This window comes from Montipora capricornis, chromosome 11, assembly GCF_036669925.1.
Source record: "Montipora capricornis isolate CH-2021 chromosome 11, ASM3666992v2, whole genome shotgun sequence".
Taxonomy (NCBI): Eukaryota; Metazoa; Cnidaria; class Anthozoa; order Scleractinia; family Acroporidae; genus Montipora; species Montipora capricornis.
This window is the reverse complement of record NC_090893.1, coordinates 6,373,756-6,396,390: the sequence shown is the minus strand read 5'-3', so window position 1 is coordinate 6,396,390 and position 22,635 is coordinate 6,373,756. Positions and strand designations below refer to the sequence as shown.

The following is a 22,635-nucleotide window of genomic DNA, read 5'->3' as shown; positions in this document are numbered from 1 at the left end:
CCATCAAAAGTAAGCAGAAGAGGAGTGGATTGGAAAGAATACTGCTAAGCTTCAGTTCAAGGAATAATAATGATGTACCTTTAAATGCCATATAGCGCCTAAAACCATCTCCTGGTTGTGCGCAAAGGATACAAGTTCAATATTCAGTTTCCATTGTTGACAAATGGTATGGACTACTTTCTCCTTATTTTCTCTCTTGAAAAGGAATTTATCACACTTGAAAACACAATGACCTCACTTTCAAAGTGTTTAATCTGATGCCACCCTTTGACAGTTGTATCGCAACTCAGTATTATGCAGGAAAATGTGTCATAAACCAACTTTAATCAGGAAGCACCCAGGACACCTTTCTAGGTTACTGGTGGAAGGTCCAAATCTGACTTTGACACCCATTCTATTCAGTGCAAGTGTAATTTGAAGAAAGAATGCCTCACTTCATAATTATCTTTTGTTACAAACCGAATGTATTAAAGATATTTCCTCAAGTTTCTTCACAAATATTGTCAAAAAAAAACACGCTTCTTCACCAGCTCAACCCATGTTGTGACAAGTCCTCTTTTCTTAGTTCATTTCGGGAGACTGCGAACTAGTGTTTAACAGTTCCAAGCCACCTTTTCTCGGCGTTCCCCTTCTTTCCCTCAAAGCCCTTTGCAACTGTACATGTATATTGCACCGACAGCAGCAGTCAGACTCCTCCAATCCTCCTTGTTTACCACAGCTGTAAACCATGTGCCAAGGACATGCATGGGTTTTAGCACATTCTTGGTGGTGTCCTTAAATCAAAACTGGCTTTAGGATTAATTTTGCTGTCATATTTCAGAAAAAAAGATGGGGCATAATTTAGGGTACATGGAGACTGGTCCAGTGTGAAATTGACATAGATGCCTGCAGTGACATTAGCTAATTCAATCCCATCTAAAGAGAACTCTGCTGTTTTCACTGCATTTATACACTGTCCCATCTGATCGACAAGATCGTAACATGTCAAGACCAATTGCGGACCCCCTTGTGTGACATTGAATTTCACAATGTCATCAACCACTCTGACCTGGGCATGTCATTAAACTGCATCCTGACTTACGTAATCTTGAATAGTGGCAGCAAGCTGCTTCAGTATTCTTTGGCAGAGGAACTCCTTAGCTCTTTTTAGCCAAGAAGGATTTGGGACAATACTGGGAAGCTTCAGTTCACGCACCATGAAAACAAGAAAGTGGCACTGCAAGAAACTAAACTTAACAAAGACTGCTGTTAGCAATCTAAACAAAGCATTATGCAGGGTACTTGGTTCAAGTGATCCATCTTTAAGTGCCCCGTACACCGTCAAAGGCTCTCCTCCTTATGCGTAAAGCCAAGTTGAAGAATATCTTCACCCACTGACAACCTTGAGTTGAAGACAACCCAGAGTATGGTAGCTCAATAGCAACCAAATAGTGTTGGTGCCACATTAGAACCCTGGTTGATGCCACTAATTTATTCAAAGGACAGTGTTAGTTCACTGTTCACAAGTCTTTCATGCACCTCTGTACCTAGCTTCTTGATGATTCTTATGAACTTTTGTGGACAAGCACATTTACTAAGGGTAGTAAATCACGATACACTGAGTCAAATGCTTTAAACAAGTCCCCAAAGGCTATCCACACCTTTGTGCTTTTCTCTGTGGTATTTTGCATGAGCTCACAACACATGGAAAATCCATGTATCCTGATACTTCTTTCATTACAGTATCCTCACTGTGGTTTGGAGTGTAAATAATATAAATCAAGATTTCCTTCTCTTCAGGAGATATTGGCATGGTTGCAGTGTACACACCAACAAGAGTTAGCTCATTACCACTTCTTAGACTGGTGCCTCCAGCAGCTACCGGTAGTCTGGTGGAAAATAACAAAGCCAACACCAGCTTTTTTCTCTTCTCTGTTATTCCAGATGACTGTTTGACTCCTATCAACTTTCAACTTACCGTTTCTCACTCTGGTCTTACCGTAGAGCAACTATCATTGGTTGTATGAACCTTCCAAGCACAAGCATTAATGTTTCTTTGGGGCATTACACCTAAAGTGTGGTTGACTTTGCCTACTTTAACTTCATCAACTTCACGCATTAGCCAAATAAAAGGTATACAAGACCAGGAAACATGGCCAAGGAGAGTTTGCACAAGTTAAGACAATTAACGGCAGCCTACATCAGCCACCATAATCCAGGTACTTCGCTCAAAAAGTTATGCTGCATGTTTCAACCGAGGAGCCCGGAAACTTCCATTGACCCTGGCTTGGATAGATGTAAAGTGCATGGAATGTTTGGTACACTACAAGTGCAGCTCACTGCAACTTACTTTAGCAAATCAAGAATTAGTAATATTAAAGAAGAAGAATAAGCCAAAAAAAGCACTCTGCTCCATACTTCCAGAGAAAAAAGGCTAGGAATGGCCAGTTGAATGGAAAGAGGTGCCACGGCTCCATAGCCAATGCCCATAGAGGAGGAATAAGGTGTTGTTTTCTATGAGATCCTAAAAGGGTTGTTATCGTTGAAGAGAATTTGTCCTCTCAGTCTATAAAATGTGCAATGGCTCCACACAAAATCAATGCCTCTAACAACCAAGTCCAGCTCCTGGGTTTATGTGGCAGAACTGTTATTACTGACAGGAGAAGGGGCAAAAGGTGGGTCAATGGTGCATGAAAACCAGTTTTGCGTTGTGTCAAGCCTCTCCATCTTTTCCTCCTTAACAAAATCTTTGGCCTGTGTGAGATGGCATTCCTTGGAACCCAGATTGGTGTTAGGAAGGACAACCACCTGCAAACACCTTGCCTCAATTGAAGTCATGGTAGTTTTTAGGTATGTTGGAAGTAAGAATGGGACTCCTAGAAATGGGAGTGTCATTACTTAAAGTAGGGTTGGAGTCAGACATGGGTATTGCTAGATCATCATTCAGCGACCACATCAGTGTTTCTACTTGAAATGTTGGTACAATGGAAACTCTCATATGCAGATGACTTGGCTGTATCATCTGATACCCTTGATGGACTACTGCTGATAATTGCACCTCTCGCATGTCTGGGTTAGGGTCAAATGGTCTGCGTGTGAACATGGGCAAACATAAGGTGATAATGTCTGGTCTGCAGCTTGGTACACTGAGAGAGTCTGGAAAGCAACCGTGTAATGTCTGCTGTAAAGGAGTTTCAAGTCATTCTATCCTCTGTATTGGATATTCCCACTGGGTCCACAACAGATGCACTAACATGTGTGAAAAGCTAATCTCTGACCCTACATACATGTATAGATGTAAATGGTATCTCACTGCTGCCTCCGATCCACCCTTTCATTGACAACTCACTCCACTGTAGCAGTGACAAGTCGTCATCTTCAGAGGCCATCGTTCACTTCCGTAATGCATAGTGCTTCTCTTCTAGACTCTTTCCCAGGTGGTTATTGATAGGGTCTTCCATAATGTGAAGTGATGCAATTCCTGGAACTTTCCCCAGCCAGCTGTCACTCTTGTGATCGTTGCAGTCTCGCAGCCACCACTGGCCAATATGGTATCTCCCATATAAAAATAGGAGTCTACAACCTCTAGTTCGTGGTCAGTGACCATCACATGATCACAGGGCCTGCAATATTAATGTCCCATGCAAAAGCAAAGTAAGCAAAGTGTTCTTGGCTTGGCTGGATTACACCTACCTCTGAGGTGTAGGCACCGAAGATTGGACATGTAATGGGATTTGATGACTCGATCAGCTTGATCGTCTGTCATTACGACGAAGGGCAAAGTATGCAGGACAGGCCTAGCAAAACCTGGTCAGGACGAGTGTATGAGGATGTGATGCTCTCCAATCTCTCAGTTACAGACTCCCTTTACAGACAGAGAAGTAGAAGAAAGGCAAACACACCATGCGTTGTCATACTGTCTTGAGGTGGAAAGCGATGTAAGATGAATGATGATGACAAAATCAGGCTTCTTCAAAAAGTCTACTTACATGTACCAGAATGTATATTCATGGCCTTCTGTGCAGCTATGACTCAGAAACTCCAAGTCTTGTCTGTTACAACCAGTCCCAAAGCAGAGTGTGCTAAATGCAGTTGATGAACTCAAAGCCTATGAAAAGAGAAAAAGGTTAGAAATACTATTACCTTTGCTGCCATGTTGTTACTGTCTTTACTTGTTACTGTTGATAGCAAAGATGATTGTATTGAAGTAAGTAACTTTTTGATATCAGCTATGAGATCCCAACAAGGGGCTCACTGGCTGTGTAATGAAGGGGTCTCCTGTTAAAAAGGTTGACACATTTCCTTAGCAAAGTTTGTTTGTTTAAACAAATATTCTCCCTTGACTAAGACCAAGAAATTAATTTGCATACATTATCTGTAAAAACATGAGGAAAACACCATGCATCCAGCTGACAACAAGGCTTTTATAGAACAAATAACCCTTGAAAAAACCCAAAATATTAATATCATCACAAGTGTTTTGAGTTTACCTTCAAGTACAAGTTTATGCCCTTTTTGATGAATCTGACAGTTCAGGCTTCTCGTTGAAAGTATAGCCTATATTCCTTGGGGACAGCTTTCTAACATTCTTTACTTCAATGAGTGATGCAATCCGGTTAAACAGATCTGGAAGAAATTCATAGGATTTTTCACCCTTATCAAACTGTATTTAAATTACATATCACTACCTTTCTTTCTCAAATTTAACTCCAAATATTCTATTACAATTAAATGTACTTATGTCATCACTTTTCAGTTCCTGTGCAAGTTTGAGCCCAGTACATTTGTCCTGTCAGTCCTGTCAAAACCATCCACATCAGCCAAGGATTGCAACTTCACTACAACTACAGCTTTGCCTCCAAGCTAATGGAACATGCTGGTCAGTCAAATTGGGGTGGGCATGGGGGGATAAGTACTGTTAAGAGCTCTGGTTGAACCTTACACTGCATACTATACACAGATGATTGGCTTTTCGGCTTAATTTAATTGTAGTTAGATTAGTTAGTCGTTTCCCAAGGGTTGGGATGGCTCCTCCCCTTAGGCTCCTACATGGGTTCCTTTGCAGGTCATTCGGTCAAAATTTTCGGCTTTTTTCGGTCTCTCGTCAAGTCAATGTCTTCACCTCAAGTCCTCAAGTCTTCATGAATGGAACTTCACCATCGACATCATTCACCTGCTTAGTTGCGCTTAAGTTCACATAACAACTACAACCCACTTGTCAGGCTATTTGCACTGCACCAAGTGGTGTTATCTTTGCTAGGGTTCAACCAGATTTTAATTTAACTGATATATATAAGATTAACTGAAGCCAGTGGCTATTTAGCTTCTGAAAGGAGACCATCCTTGGAAACTCCTTTTACGCTAAATCACATCTCTCGTTATAATGTTGTACTGATTAGGACTAGGCAAGTAATTTTGGGAATAAATGGGCAAACTATGCACACACCCTAGAAGCTAGTCTAGGAATAAATTAGAAATAGAATAATTTACAGCTGTCTGCTTGGTGATCTGGCCTTTAAATGACAGTGTGACTGGGGATGGCACTAATTTGATCCAGACCCCAATGCTTTTCCTGTGTAAATTATGTTGTTGCATGTGTCGGCCGTTAACCACCTAGAGGCATTTACACGGAGAAGTAGAGAGGAAGCTGTATCAAAGGAAGGTCACTTCCAGGCCCACTTGCATTCATAGTCCCGCTGACTGAGCATTCAACTGTAAAACTGTTCCAGCCACAGCACTATGTTATTGAAATTGAAACCATTTTGGCAAGAATTGTGACAAATAAAAAACAACAACAACAACAAAAATAAAACTCCCTAAAAGGTAAAGCTTGGAAATTTGTTCACTGTCTGGCATAAAAACCATCCATCTAGAATTGAAGAAAAACGATCACAATTGCTGGCACTAGTTTAAGTCTCAATTACCAAGTCGTGGCAGTTGGTTGGAACAGCTGTAGTTGTATAATTAAAATAGCTACACTCATGTGTATGGATGCTGTGAATGGAGAGATCAAGACAGAAGCAAGACATCAGGTGTGTGGAATTTTCTTGTTTTCCGGAAAATTAAACTTCTGCAAGGTCGATTTTCGAGCATCATCGTCGATCCAAATTATACAATGCACTTGCGATCCGTATGCTTAGCAATGACAAAGAATGAGTATCAACTCATTTTGTCCAGGATACCCTGAGTGTTTCAGACTGACACACTCTTGGTTTCTGAAGACAATCACACTTTAGTGTAGGAGCGCACCCCATCACCAACACCACAAGATGCAGCACATTAATTAACTTAAAACTTTGTAACCTTATTTGAATAAAGTCAATAAAAATATACAACTACTATGCTGTCACTGTCTTTTTATTTTTAAGTACCTAAGAATAAATTAAACTAAACAATACTAACTCATCATTCTATTTCAGCCCACTGACAATTTTCTTTCAGGAAATCATGGTATTTTGAATTCAAACTAGTAAAATCAACTGTTGTATTTCAAATGAATCTTATTACATGTACAAATAAAAGAACTATACAAAAAGTGGTCAGTGTCTTCTCTCAAAAGTGTACTAAGTTCAAGTTATCAGCAACAAAAAAATTTAATGAATGAATTTTTTCAGTCATATTTTTCACGCTTATGAATAAGTTACACTGTTGTAAGTAAGCTGTATTGACGCAATAAAAAAATACACAAACAGTTGTCAGTGTCTTCTTTTAAAATACTAACCTTATTGTTTTCAGCAACATCACATTGACTCTGTTAATCTTTTGACTCATATGTAATCATGATCATCAACATTCTCACTACTACAAGAAGAGTTTGGCCATTTGATAGATGCAATCTGCTGCTTCAGCAAAAGTGTCCATCAAGCAGGTGAGTATTAAAGAATCTGATCTCTGATTGCTTTGCTAAACTGGCTTGTGTTCTTCTTTCACAGTTTTGCACCACTCCTGCAATTGATGCAACAGATGCAATGGTAAGATAGAGGAAACTTGAAAGTCTCCAAGCTGTCTTGATTCGCTTCAACATTGCCAACTTGAGATAATCAGTTGAACTGGCTGCAATTCTAGATGTGAAAAGTTTAATCCATGATTAATTTATTGAAGTGCAGTTAAGAAACTAGGATTTCAAAAGTTCTTGCATTACTTACAACTATATTCCTTTGAGGAAAAATGAGTCAACAGTGTAAAAGTATTTACCATACAGTGAATCAAAATCACTGTGATTAAATGTCAATCAAGAATGTGATTTTTGTTGTTCTTGATCACCCAAGTTCCTGTTCCTGAAATAATTATGATTAGTTTTTCTAATGTTGAATTGCCTTTGGTTTAAACAATGCAGAGAGAAGAAAAACAAGAAAACACCCTGCCTAAATACAAAAGAACTCTCTCTCTCTCTTTCTCTCTAAAAGCCTTACAAGTACTACATGAATCTTCAAAACACTACGGAGCCATTCTGAAGCTCCCTTCCTCAAGCTTGCTCTTGTCATACAACCAAACTTGAGAACTGGTCATCAGAGGAAGACAGGTGCGAGTCTTATTAGAACAACTTCACAAAATCTTTCTTCTTGGACATGTATATAGGTGTTGCTCATAGCAATGTTGTCTTAGAACTGGTCCATTACGCCATCACTCATGTTCCATCAATAGGAACTTGATTAGACTTATCCCATAGTCCAAGGACAGGGTATCAGGGGAGGTGAACTTCCTCCATGACAATGTCTTCCTTATATAAGCTCTACCTTTAACCAGAAAGCATGGCCAGTGAAGAGCAGCCCAGATGGGATGACGTGTGAGGTGTTGTCTTCATGATATGCCCTAAACCATCTGACCAGTATGCCATCAAAAGTAAGCAGAAGAGGAGTGGATTGGAAAGAATACTGCCAAGCTTCAGTTCAAGGAATAATAAAAATGGTGCTGCAACAAACATGACATAGCAAAGTCGGGTGTCAGCGATCTAAATCCAGCATTATGCAGGGTATTTCCCATGATTGATGTACCTTTAAATGCCATATAGCGCCTAAAACCATCTCCTGGTTGTGCGCAAAGGATACAAGTTTAACATTCAGTTTCCATTGTTGACAAATGGTATGGACTACTTTCTCCTTATTTTCTCTCTTGAAAATGAATTTATCAGACTTGAAAACACAATAACCTCACTTTCAAAGTGTTTAATCTGACATTTCTATCGCAACTCAGTATTATGCAGGAAAATGTGTCATAAACCAACTTTAATCAGGACGCACCCAGGACACCTTTCTAGGTTACTGGTGGAAGGTCCAAATCTGACTTTGACACCCATTCTATTCAGTGCAAGTGTAATTTGAAGAAAGAATGCCTCACTTCATAATTATATTTTGTTACAAAACGGATGTATTCAAGATATCTCCTCAAGTTTCTTCACGAAGGATGTCAAAAAATAGCACGCTTCTTCACCAGCTTTTCTTCCTCTTTTCTTAGTTCTTTTAGATGTACACACCGGAAGGCTGTGAACTAGTGTTGAACAGTTCCAAGCTACCTTTTATCTGCATTTCCCTCAAAGCCCCTTGCAACTGTACAAGTACATTGCACCGACAACAGCAGTCAGACTCCTCCAATCCTCCTTGTTTACCACAGCTGTAAACCATGTGCCAAGGAAATGCATGGGTTTTAGCACATTCTTGGTGGTGTCCTTAAATCAAAACTGGCTTCAGGCTTAATTTTGCTGTCATATTTCAGAAAAAAAGATGAGGCATCAGTTAGGGTACATGGAGACTGGTCCAGTCTGTAAATTGACAGATGCCTGCAGTGACATTAGCTAATTTAATCCCCTCTAAAGAGAACTCTGCTGTTTTCACTGCATTTATACACTGTCCCATCCGATCGACAAGATTGTAACATATCAAGAGCAATTGCGGACCCCCTTGTGTGTCACTGAATTTCACAATGTCATCAACCACTCTGATTTGGGCATGTCATTAAACTGCATTGTGACTTATGTAAACTTGAATAGTGGCAGCAAGCTTCTTCAGTAATCTTTGGCAGAGCAACTCCTTTAGTTAGCTCTTTTTAGCCAACAAGGATTTGGGGCAATACTGGGAAGCTTCGGTTTACCCACCATGAAAAGAAGAAAACTGTCGTTGCAAGAAACTAAACTTAACAAAGACTGCTGTTAGCAATCTAAACGCAGCATTATGCAAGGTACTTGGTTCAAGTGATCCATCTTTAAGTGTCCCGTACACCGTCAAAGGCTCTCCTCCTTCTGCGTAAAGCCCAGTTGAAGAATATCTTCACCCACTGACAACCTTGACTTGAAGACAACCAGGAGTATGTTAGCTCAATAGCAACCAAACAGTGTTGGTGCCACATTAGAACCCTGGTTGATGCCACTAATTGATTCAAAGGACAGTGTTAGTTCACTGTTCACAAGTCTTTCATGCACCTCTGTACAGAGCTTCTTGATGATTCTTATAAACATTTGTGGACAAGCAGATTTACACTTTACTACAGGTAGTAAATCATGGTACACTGAGTCAAATGCTTTAAACAAGTCCCCAAAGGCTATCTACAACTTTGTGCTTTTCTCTGTGGTATTTTGCATGAAGTCACAACACATGGAAAATCCATGTATCATGATACTTCTTTCATTGCAGTATCCTAACTGTGGTTTGGAGTGTAAATAATATAAATCAAGATTTCCTTCTCTTCAGGAGATATTGGCATGGTTGCAGTGTACACCCCAACAAGAGTTAGCTCATTACCACTTCTTACACTGGTGCCTCCAGCAGCTAATCTGCTGGAAAATAACAAAGCCAAGACCAGCTGTTTTCTCTTCTCTGTTATTCCAGATGACTGTTTGACTCCTATCAACTTTCAACTTACCGTTTCTCACTCTGGTCTTACCGTAGAGTAACTATCGTTGGTTGTATGAACATTCCAAGCACAAGCATTAATGTTTCTTTGGAACATTACACTTAAAGTGTAGTTAACTTTGCCTACTTTAACTTCATCAACTTCACACATTAGCAAAATAAAAGGTATACAAGACCAGGAAACATGGCCAAGGAGAGTTTGCACAAGTTAGACAATTAACAGCAGCCTACATCAGACACCATAATCCAGGTACTTCACTCAAAACGTTATGCCACATGTTTCAACTGGGGAGCACCGAGACTTCCATCGACCGTGGCTTGATAGATGGCAGTGCATGGAATGTTTGGTACACTACAAGTGCAGCTCACTGCAAATTACTTCAGCAAATCAAGAATTAATAAAATTAAAGAACAAGAATAAGCCAAAAAAAAGCACTCTGCTCCATACTTGCTGGGAAAAAAGGGCAGCATCTTAGTGTGCAAGTAGGCTAGGAATGGGCAGTTGAACAGAAAGAGGTGCCACTGCTCCATAGCCAATGCCCATCAAGGACGAATAAGGTGTTGTTTACTATGAGATCCTAAAGGGTTGTTATCGTTGAAGAGAATTTGTCCTCTCAGTCTATAAAATGTGCCAATGGCTCCGGCCACACAAAATCAAGGCCTCTAACAACCAACTCCAGCTCCTGGGTTCATGTGGCAGAACTGTTATCACTGACAGGAGAAGGGGCAAAAGGTGGGTCAATGGTGCATGAAAACCAGTTTTGTATTGTGTCAAGCCTCTCCAACTTTTCCTCCTTAACAAAATCTTTGGCCTCTGTGACATGGCATTCCTTGGAACCCAGATTGGTGTTAGGAAGGACAACCACCTGCAAACACCTTGCCTCCATTAAAGTCATGGTAGTTTTTAGGTATGTTGGAAGTAAGAATGGAACTCCTAGAAATGGGAGTGTCATTACTTAAAGTAGGGTTGGGGTCAGACATGGGTATTGCTAGATCATCATCCAGCGACCACATCAGTGTTTCTTCTTGAAATGCCTTATGCTGTCCACAATAAAGGAGGTACAAGTTCTTCTGGATCAGGAATAACAAAAGCACTGGTGATGTTCAAATCCTTTTGGCAGAGGATGTTTTAGAGGTCAAATGCATCCCTGACAGAATATGTCTTATCAAGACTAATGCTGAAAGATGCCTGGATGATGGGTTCAACAATGCGATGTACAATGATTTTCTATGTACAATGACTACTACTGGTAAATCTGAAACCTTTTCCATAGTGGGGACTTCAATGCCCATGATGAAAAACAATGCAAGGCTGGCAATGAAGAAGACATGACAAGGGCCTCTTCTGAAGCTAGTACTCCTGTTCTGTGCAGGCTTGCAAATGACATCATTGCTGATAAGAATATTCTTTAGCATTAGGAGGAGAGCTATGTATCAATTTATTTAAAAGAGAAGGGAGGTGCTACGGATAGAGGAAAATACTGCGATCTGAAACTAACAGATAACTGTATGAAAGTCATCAAAAGAGTGTTGGAGAAGGTGCTACAACATACAGTGGATACCGTATTTACCCGTGTATAAGTCGATCCCATGTATAAGTCGACCCCCCATTTTTGATGGCAAGAAACGCAATTTCTTAATTTCTTTGTTAAATGTTCATGGGACACTAATCTTGTATTCTTCGATTTCTGGAAATGTGGATACACACATATGCGGGCATTTTGTCCTTGAGTTTCGAAAAAGTTCTCAGAAAATCGAACATGTAAACCTCCAACTCACCTGTTTCCTTGTTCGAGGATAAAGGGCTTTAGAGGATAAGCACAATGCAACATCACAGAAGCAGGAGTCAATCTTTGAAAATAACTTGCGAACGATGCGAAAATGTGCAAGGTTTTATTGGTCCTTGATTTATAATTTCTCAAATGACAAACAAAACAAAACTCATAAACCAAACAATACGAAGTTTGCAAAAGCATTTAAATCTGCCAGGTTTGTATAAAGAATAAAAAACATTCATTACCAACCAGCATTCTCACGCAACACGAGTGACGACGCTTGCACGCAAACACGAGGTACTGCACCAGGTTACTAAGCCGTTGAACGATCGTGTTTTATTCGAAAAAACAGAACATGACTTTTAGAGCTTTCTGCCTTTGGAAAACGAAAATTTCCAGTGTCTTTTTCATATTTGTGCTTGTGAGTATCTTCCAACATTTAGAGTTGGACAAATCCTTTTTTATTTCAACTGGAATTGCTTACATTCGTTTTGAAGTCTTTTGTCATTCATTTTGAAGTCTTTTACGTCGGCTTTTGTCCACTGCGTTTGTTATGGCAAAGACAACGTTAACATTATTATGTTAATTTTGAATAAATTACTTAGCTGGAACTTGGCTCAAAATCTTTGACCCGTGTATAAGTCGAGGGCAATTTTTGGAGCTTCTTTTGAGGCCATAAAAGGTCGACTTATACACGGGTAAATACGGTATATGTAGGACACGCTCTAAATATATTCCTGGAAGAGGAAGAACTGATGCAATTTTCATTATGTGACAGCTTTAAAACAAACACCACGCTAAGGAGAGGAACTTACACCTTGCCTTTATTGAAAAAAAGAAGGTCATTGACAGTGTTTCACTGGAGGTTCTTTGGTGGACCAAGAGGTATATTGTTGTAACTCAATGGTTCGTTAGTACAATCCAGGCATTGTATACCAACGTAAAAAGTGGAGTTTGTATGAACAACTCTTTCCCTAACACCTTCCATGTCCAGATGGGAGGCTATTAAGTATCAATGCTGAGTCCACTACTGTTTGTTATTCTCTTAGAGGCAATGTCATATTAATTTAGAACCCGTTGTCCATGGAAACTCTCATATGCAGATGACTTGGCTGTATCATCTGATACCCTTGATGGACTACTGCTGATAATTGCACCTCTGCATGTCTGGGTTAGGGTCAAAAGGTGTGGGTGTGAACATGGGCAAAGATAAGATGATAATATCTGGTCCGCAGCTTGGTACACTGTGAGAGTCTGGCAAGCAACCATGTAATGTCTGCTGGAAAGGAGTTTCAAGTTATTCTATCCTCTGTAATGGATATTCCCACTGGGTCTACAACAGATGCAGTAACATGTGAAAAGCTAATCTCTGACCCTACATACATGTATAGATGTAAATGGTATCTCACTACTGCGTGCGATCCACCCTTTCATTGACCACTCACTCCACTGTAGCAGTGACAAGTCGTCATCTTCATAGGACATCGTTTACTTCCATAATGCATAGTGCTTCTCTTGTAGACTCTTTCCCAGGTGGTTATTGATAGGGTCTTGCATAATATGAAGTGCAGCAATTCCCGGAACTTTCCCCAGCCAGCTGTCACTTGTGATTGTTGCAGTCTCGCTGCCACGACTGGCAAATATGGTATCTCCCATATAAAAATTAGGAGTCTACAACCTCTAGTTCGTGGTCATTGACTATCACATGATCACAGGCCCTGCAATATGAATGTCCCATGCAAAGGCAAAGTAAGCAAAGTGTTCTTGGCTTAGCTGGATTACACCTAACTCTGAGGTGTACGCACCGAAGACTGGACATGTAATGGGATTTGATGACTCGATCAACTTGATCGTCTGTCATCACACCAAAGGGCAAAGTATGAGGGAAGGCCTAGCAAAACCTGGTCAGGACGAGTGTATGAGGATGTGATGCTCTCCAATCTCTCAGTTACAGACGCCCTTTCCAGACAGAGAAGTAGAAGAAGGGCAAACATATCATGCAATGTCATACTCTCTTGAGGTGGAAAGCGATGTACGATGAATGATGATGACAAAATCAGGCTTCTTCAGAAAGTCCACTTACATGTACCAGAATGCATATACATGGCCTTTTGTCCAGCTATGACACAGAAACTCCAAGTCTTGTCTGTTACAACCAGTCCCAAAGCAGAGTGTGCTAAATGCAGTTGATGAACTCAAAGCCTATGAAAGGAGAAAAAGGTTAGAAATACTATTACCTTTGCTTCAATCTTGTTACTGTCCTTACTTGTTACTGTTGATAGCAAACATGATTGTATTGAAGTAAGTAACTTTTTGATATCAGCTATGAGATCCCAACAAGGGGCTCACTGGCTGTGTAATGAACGGGTCTCCTGTCAAAAGATTGATACATTTCCTTGGCAAAGTTTGTTTGTTTAAACAAATATTCTCCCTTGACTAAAACCAAGAAATTAATTTGCATACATTATCTGTAAAAACATGAGGAAAGCACCATGCATCCAGGTGACAAGGAGGCTTTTATAGAACAAATAACCCTTCAAAAAACCCAAAATATTTATGTCATCACAAGTGTTTTGAGTTTACCTACAAGTACAAGTTTATGCCCTCTTTGATGAATCTGACAGTTCAGGCTTCTCGTTGAAAGTATAGCCTATATTCCTTGGGGACAGCTTCCTAACATTCTTTACTTCAATGAGTGATGCAATCCGGTTAAACAGATCTGGAAGAAATTAAGAGGATTTTTCACCCTTATCAAACTGTATTTAAATTACATATCACTACCCTTCTTTCTCAAATTTCACTCCAAATATTCTATTACAATTAAATGTATTTTTGTAATCACTTTTCAGTTCCTGTGCAAGTTTGAGCCCAGTACATTTGTCCTGTCAGTCCTGTCCAAACCATCCACATCAGCCAAGGATTGCAACTTCACTACAACTACAGCTTTGCCTCCTCAAGCTAATGGAACATGCTGGTCAGTCAAATTGGGGTGGGCTGGGGGGATAAGTACTGTTAAGAGCTCTGGTTGAACCTTACACTGCATACTATACACAGATGATTGGCTTTTCGGCTTAATTTAATTGTAGTTAGATTAGTTAGTCGTTTCCCAAGGGTTGGGATGGCTCCTCCCCTTAGGCTCCTACGTGGGTTCCTTTGCAGGTTATTCGGTCAAAAATTTCGGCTTTTTTCGGTCTCTCGTCAAGTCAATGTCTTCACCTCAAGTCTTCAAAAGTCTTCAAGTCTTCATCAATGGAACTTCACCATCGACATCATTCACCTGCTTAGTTGCGCTTAAGTTCACATAACAACTACAACCCACTTGTCAGGCTATTTGCACTGCACCAAGTGGTGTTATCTTTGCTAGGGTTCAACCAGATTTTTATTTAAGTGATATATACAAGATTAACTGAAGCCACTGGCTATTTAGCTTCTGAAAGGAGACCATCCTTGGAAACTCCTTTTACGCTAAATCACATCTCTCGTTATAATGTTGTACTGATTAGGACTAGGCAAGTAATTTTGGGAATAAATGGGCAAACTATGCACACACCCTAGAAGCTAGTCTAGGAATACATTATAAATAGAATAATTTACAGTTGTCTGCTTGGTGATCTGGCCTTTAAATGACAGTGTTACTGGGGATGGCACTAATTTGATCCAGACCCCATTACTTTTCCTGTGTAAATTATGTTGTTGCATGTGTCGGCCGTTAACCACCTGGAGGCATTTACACGGAGAAGTAGAGAGGAAGCTGTATCAAAGGAAGGTCACTTCCAGGCCCACTTGCATTCATAGTCCTGCTGACTGAGCATACAACTGTAAAACTGTTCCAGCCACAGCACTATGTTATTCAAATTGAAACCATTTAGGCAAGAATTGTGACAAATTAAAAAAAAACAATCACAACAAAAATAAAACTGCCTAAAAGGTAAAGCTTGAAAATTTGTTCACTGTCTGGCATAAAAACATCCATCTAGAATTGAAGAAAAAGGATCACAATTGCTGGCACTAGTTTAAGTCTCAATTACCAAGCCGTGGCAGTTGGTTGGAACAGCTGTAGTTGTATAATTAAAATAGCTACACTCATGTGTATGGATGCTGTGAATGGAGAGATCAAGACAGAAGCAAGACATCAGGTGTGTGGAATTTTCTTGTTTTCCGGAAAATTAAACTTCTGCAAGGTCGATTTTCGAGCATCATCATCGATCCAAATTATACAATGCACTTGCGATCCGAATGCTTGGTAATGACAAAGAATGAGTATCAACTCATTTTGTCCAGGATACCCTGAGTGTTTCAGACTGACACACTCTTGGTTTCTGAAGACAATCACACTTTAGTGTAGGAGCGCACCCCATCACCAACACCACAAGATGCAGCACATTAATTAACTTAAAACTTTGTAACCTTATTTGAATAAAGTCAATAAAAATATACAACTACTATGCTGTCACTGTCTTTTTATTTTAAAGTACCTAATAATAAATTAAACTAAACAATACTAACAGATCATTCTATTTCAGCCCACTGACAATTTTCTTTCAGGAAATCATGGTATTTTGAATTCAAACTAGAAAAATCAACTGTTGTATTTCAAATGAATCTTATTACAAATAAAAGAACTATACAAAAAGTGGTCAGTGTCTTCTCTCAAAAGTGTACTAACTTCAAGTTATCAGCAACAAAAAAATTTAATGAATGAATTTTTTCAGTCATATTTTTCACGCTTATGAATAAGTTACACTATTGTAAGTAAGCTGTATTGACGCAATAAAAAAATACACCAACAGTTGTCAGTGTCTTCTTTTAAAATACTAACCTTATTGTTTTCAGCAACATCACATTGACTCTGTTAATCTTTTGACTCATATGTAATCACGATCATCAACATTCTCACTACTACAAGAAGAGTTTGGCCATTTGATAGACGCAATCTGCTGCTTCAGCAAAAGTGTCCATCAAGCAGGTGAGTATTAAAGAATCTGATCTCTGATTGCTTTGCTAAACTGGCTTGTGTTCTTCTTTCACAGTTTTGCACCACTCCTGCAATTGATGCAACAGATGCAATGGTAAGATAGAGGAAAATTGAAAGTCACAAAGCTGTCTTGATTCGCTTCAACATTGCCAACTTGAGATAATCAGTTGAACTGGCAGCAATTCTAGATGTGAAAAGTTTAATCCATGATTAATTTATTGAAGTGCAGTTAAGAAACTAGGATTTCAAAAGTTCTTGGATTACTTACAACTATATTCCTTTGAGGAAAAATGAGTCAACAGTGTAAAAGTATTTACCATACAGTGAATCAAAATCACTGTGATTAAATGTCAATCAAGAATGTGATTTTTGTTGTTCTTGATCACCCAAGTTCCTGTTCCTGAAATAATTATGATTAGTTTTTCTAATGTTGAATTGCCTTTGGTTTAAACAATGCAGAGAGAAGAAAAACAAGAAAACACCCTGCCTAAATACAAAAGAACTCTCTCTCTCTCTTTCTCTCTAAAAGCCTTACAAGTACTACATGATTCTTCAAAACACTACGGAGCCATTCTGAAGCTCCCTTCCTCAAGCTTGCTCTTGTCATACAACCAAACTTGAGAACTGGTCATCAGAGGAAGACAGGTGCGAGTCTTATTAGAACAACTTCACGAAATCTTTCTTCTTGGACACGTATATAGGTGTTGCTCATAGCAATGTTGTCTTAGAACTGGTCCATTACGCCATCACTCATGTTCCATCAACAGGAACTTGATTAGACTTATCCCATTGTCCAAGGACAGGGTATCAGGAAAGGTGAGCTTCCTCTATGACAATGTCTTCCTTATATAAGCTCTACCTTTAACCAGAAAGCATGGCCAGTGAAGAGCAGCCCAGATGGGATGACGTGTGAGGTGTTGTCTTCATGATATGCCCTAAACCATCTGACCAGTATGCCATCAAAAGTAAGCAGAAGAGGAGTGGATTGGAAAGAATACTGCCAAGCTTCAGTTCAAGGAATAATAAAAATGGTGCTGCAACAAACATGACATAGCAAAGTCGGGTGTCAGCGATCTAAATCCAGCATTATGCAGGGTATTTCCCATGATTAATGTACCTTTAAATGCCATATAGCGCCTAGAACCATCTCCTGGTTATGCGCAAAGGATACAAGTTTAACATTCAGTTTCCATTGTTGACAAATGGTATGGACTACTTTCTCCTTATTTTCTCTCTTGAAAATGAATTTATCAGACTTAAAAAAACAATAACCTCACTTTCAAAGTGTTTAATCTGATGCCACCCTTTGACATTTGTACCGCAACTCAGTATTATGCAGGAAAATGTGTCATAAACCAACTTTAATCAGGAAGCACCCAGGACACCTTTCTAGGTTACTGGTGGAATGTCCAAATCTGACTTTGACGCCCATTCTATTCAGTGCAACTGTAATTTGAAGAAACAAAGCTTCACTTCATAATTATCGTTTGTTACAAACCGAATGTATTGTCAAAAAATAACACACTTCTTCACCAGCTCAACCCATGTTGTGACAAGTCCTGTTTTCTTAGTTCATTTCAGGAGACTGCGAACCAGTGTTGAACAGTTCCAAGCCACCTTTTCTCTGCGTTCTCCTTCTTTCCCTCAAAGCCCTTTGCAAATGTACATGTATATTGCACCGACAACAGCAGTCAGACTCCTCCAATCCTCCTTGTTTACCACAGCTGTAAACCATGTGCCAAGGACATGCATGGGTTTTAGCACATTCTTGGTGGTGTCCTTAAATCAAAACTGGCTTCAGGCTTAATTTTGCTGTCACATTTCAGAAAAAAAGATGAGGCATCAGTTAGGGTACATGCAGACTGGTTCAGTCTGTAAATTGACATAGATGCCTGCAGTGACATTAGCTAATTTAATCCCCTCTAAAGAGAACTCTGCTGTTTTCACTGCATTTATACACTGTCCCATCTGATCGACAAGATCGTAACATGTCAAGAGCAATTGCAGACCCCCTTGTGTGTCACTGAACTTCACAATGTCATCAACCACTCTGACCTGGGCATGTCATTAAACTGCATCATGATTTATGTAAACTTAAATAGTGGCAGAGAGCTGCTTCAGTTTTCTTTGGCAGAGGATCTCCTCAGCTCCTTTTAGCCAAGAAGGATTTGGGGCAATACTGCGAAGCTTCAGTTCACCCACCATGAAAAGAAGAAAAGTGGCGCTGCAAGAAACTAAACTTAACAAAGACTGCTGTTAGCAATCTAAACACAGCATTATGCAGGGTACTTGGTTCAAGCGATCCATCTTTAAGTTCCCCGTACACCAACAAGGTCCACTGACAACCTTGAGTTGAAGACAACCCAGAGTATGGTAGCTCAATGGCAACCAAATAGTGTTGGTGCCACATTAGAACCCTGGTTGATGCCACTAATTTATTCAAAGGACAGTGTTAGTTCACTGTTCACAAGTCTTTCATGCACCTCTGTACAGAGCTTCTTGATGATTCTTATGAACTTTTGTGGACAAGCACATTTACTAAGGGTAGTAAATCTTGATACACTGAGTCAAATGCTTTAAACAAGTCCCCAAAGGCTATCAACAACTTTGTGCTTTCCTCTATGGTATTTTGCATGAACTCACAACACATGGAAAATGCATGTATCATGATACTTCTTTCATTGCAGTATCCTAACTGTGGTTTGGAGTGTGAATAATATAAATCAAGATTTCCTTCTCTTCAGGAGATATTGGCATGGTTGCAGTGTAAACCCCAACAAGAGTTAGCTCATTACCACTTCTTACACTGGTGCCTCCAGCAGTTAATCTGCTGGAAATCAACAAAGCCAAGACCAGCTGTTTTCTCTTCTCTGTTATTCCAGATGACTGTTTGACTCCTATCAACTTTCAACTCACCGTTTCTCACTCTGGTCTTACCGTAGAGTAACTATCATTGCTTGTATGAACCTTCCAAGTACAAGAGTTAATGTTTCTTTGGGGCATTACACGTAAAGTGTGGTTGACTTTTCCTACTTTAACTTCACCAACTTATGAATTAGCCAGATAAAAGGTATACAAGACCAGGAAACATGGCCAAGGAGAGTTTGCAGTGCAGCTCACTGCAAATTATTTCAACAAATCAAGAATTAGTAAAATTAAAGAAGAAGAATAAGCCAAAAAAAAAGCACTTTGCTCCATATTTGCTGGGAAAAAAGGGCAGCATCTTAGTGTGCAAGTAGGCTAGTAATAGCCAGTTGAACAGAAAGAGGTGCCACTGCTCCATAGGCAATGCCCATCAAGGACGAATAAGGTGTTGTTTACTATGAGATCCTAAAGGGTTGTTATCGTTGAAGAGAATTTGTCCTCTCAGTCTATAAAATGTGCCAATGGCTCCGGCCACACAAAATCAAGGCCTCTAACAACCAACTCCAGCTCCTGGGTTCATGTGGCACAACTGTTATCACTGACAGGAGAAGGGGCAAAAGGTGGGTCAATGGTGCATGAAAACCAGTTTTGTGTTGTGTCAAGCCTCTCCATCTTTTCCTCCTTAACAAAATCTTTGGCCTCTGTGAGATGGCATTCCTTGGAACCCAGATTGGTGTTAGGAAAGACAACCACCTGCAAACACCTTGCCTCCGTTAAAGTCATGGTAGTTTTTGGTATGTTGGAAGTAAGAATGGGACTCCTAGAAATGGGAATGTCATTACTTAAAGTAGGGTTGGGGTCAGACATGGATATTGCTAGATCATCATCCGGCGACCACATCAGTGTTTCTTCTTAAAATGTTAGTACAACGAGAGCTAGAAGAAGCGAGGTAGTTGAAACAATATCCCCAAGAAAGATTGCCTTATGCTGTCCACAATAAAGGAGATAGAAGTTCTTCTTGATCAGGAATAATAAAAGCACTGTGGGTGTTCAAATCCTCTTGACAGAGGATGTTTTAGAGGTCAAATGCATCCCTGACAGGATATGTCTTATCAAGACTAATGCTGAAAGATGCCTGGATGACAGGTTCAACAATGCCACCTACAATGATCTTCTATGTACAATGGCTACTACTGGTAAATCTGAAACCTTTTCCATTGTGGGGACTTCAATGCCCATGATGAAAAACAATGCAAGGCTGGCAATGAAGAAGACATACCAAGGGCCTCTTCTGAAGCTAATACTCCTCTTCTGTGCAGGCTTGCAAATGACACCCTTGCTGATTCTTTAGCATTAGGAGGAGAGCCATGTATCAATTTATTTAAAAGAGAAGGGAGGTGCTACGGATACAGGAAAATACTGGAATCTGAAACTAACAGATAACTGTATGAAAGTCATGAAAAGAGTGTTGGAGAAGGTGCTACAACATACAGTGGATATATGTAGGACGCGCTCTAAATATATTCCAGGAAGAGGAACAACTGATGCAATTTTCATTATGTGACAGCTTTAAAACAAACACCACGCTAAGGAGAGGAACTTACACCTTGCCTTTATTGAAAAAAAGAAGGTCATTGACAGTGTTTCACTGGAGGTTCTTTGGTGGACCAAGAGGTATATTGTTGTAACTCAATGGTTCGTTAGTACAATCCAGGCATTGTATACCAACATAAAAAGTGGAGTTTGTATGAACAACTCTTTCCCTAACACCTTCCATGTCCAGATGGGAGGCTATTAAGTATCAATGCTGAGTCCACTACTGTTTGTTATTCTCTTGGAGGCAATGTCATATTAATTTAGAACCCGTGGTCCATGGAAACTCTCATATGCAGATGACTTGGCTGTATCATCTGATACCCTTGATGGACTACTGCTGATAATTGCACCTCTGCATGTCTGGGTTAGGGTCAAAAGGTCTGTATGTGAACATGGGAGAACATAAGGTGATAATATCTGGTCCGCAGCTTGATACACTGAGAGAGTCTGGCAAGCAACTGTGTAATGTCTGCTGGAAAGGAGTTTCAAGTTATTCTATCCTCTGTAATGGATATTCCCACTGGGTCCACAACAGATGCAGTAACGTGTGAAAAGCTAATCTCTGACCCTACATACATGTATAGATGTAAATGGTATCTCACTACTGCGTGCGATCCACCCTTTCATTGACCACTCACTCCACTGTAGCAGTGACAAGTCGTCATCTTCATATGACATTGTTTACTTCCATAATGCATAGTACTTCTCTTGTAGACTCTTTCCCAGGTGGTTATTGATAGGGTCTTGCATAATATGAAGTGCAGCAATTCCCGGAACTTTCCCCAGCCAGCTGTCACTTGTAATTGTTGCAGTCTCGCTGCCACGACTGGCAAATATGGTATCTCCCATATAAAAATTAGGAGTCTACAACCTCTAGTTCGTGGTCATTGACTATCACATGATCACAGGCCCTGCAATATGAATCTCCCATGCAAAAGCAAAGTAAGCAAAGTGTACTTGGCTTGGCTGGATTACACCTACCTCTGAGGTGTATGCACCGAAGACTGGACATGTAATGGGATTTGATGACTCGATCAACTTGATCGTCTGTCATCACACCAAAGGGCAAAGTATGAGGGAAAGGCCTAGCAAAACCTGGTCAGGACGAGTGTATGAGGATGTGATGCTCTCCAATCTCTCAGTTACAGACGCCCTTTACAGACAGAGAAGTAGAAAAAGGGCAAACATATCATGCAATGTCATACTCTCTTGAGGTGGAAAGCGATGTAAGATGAATGATGATGACAAAATCAGGCTTCTTCAGAAAGTCCACTTACATGTACAAGAATGCATATACATGGCCTTTTGTCCAGCTATGACACAGAAACTCCAAGTCTTGTCTGTTACAACCAGTCCCAAAGCAGAGTGTGCTAAATGCAGTTGATGAACTCAAAGCCTATGAAAGGAGAAAAAGGTTAGAAATACTATTAACTTTCCTTCAATCTTGTTACTGTCTTTACTTGTTACTGTTGATAGCAAAGATGATTGTATTGAAGTAAGTAACTTTTTGATATCAGCTACAGTGTATGACATCCCAACAAAGGGCTCACTGGCTGTGTAATGCACGGGTCTCCTGTCAAAAGATTGATACATTTCCTTG

At 39.9% G+C, this 22,635-nt stretch overlaps 1 protein-coding gene across 3 annotated transcripts in view; it reads right to left on the bottom strand.

Annotated features, from left to right (window-relative positions):
• LOC138024090 (protein P54-like) overlaps window positions 1-22,635 on the bottom strand; it is a 61,985-nt gene that overhangs the window by 20,254 nt on the left and 19,096 nt on the right. For all 3 annotated transcript variants that reach the window (XM_068871185.1, XM_068871186.1, XM_068871188.1), the window contains 7 exons: window positions 22,313-22,431; window positions 16,419-16,642; window positions 14,183-14,318; window positions 13,683-13,801; window positions 6,701-6,924; window positions 4,470-4,605; window positions 3,969-4,087 (listed from right to left, as the gene is read on the bottom strand). The gene's annotated coding sequence lies outside the window, so the exon portion shown is untranslated. The remainder of the gene's footprint in view (window positions 1-3,968; window positions 4,088-4,469; window positions 4,606-6,700; window positions 6,925-13,682; window positions 13,802-14,182; window positions 14,319-16,418; window positions 16,643-22,312; window positions 22,432-22,635) is intronic.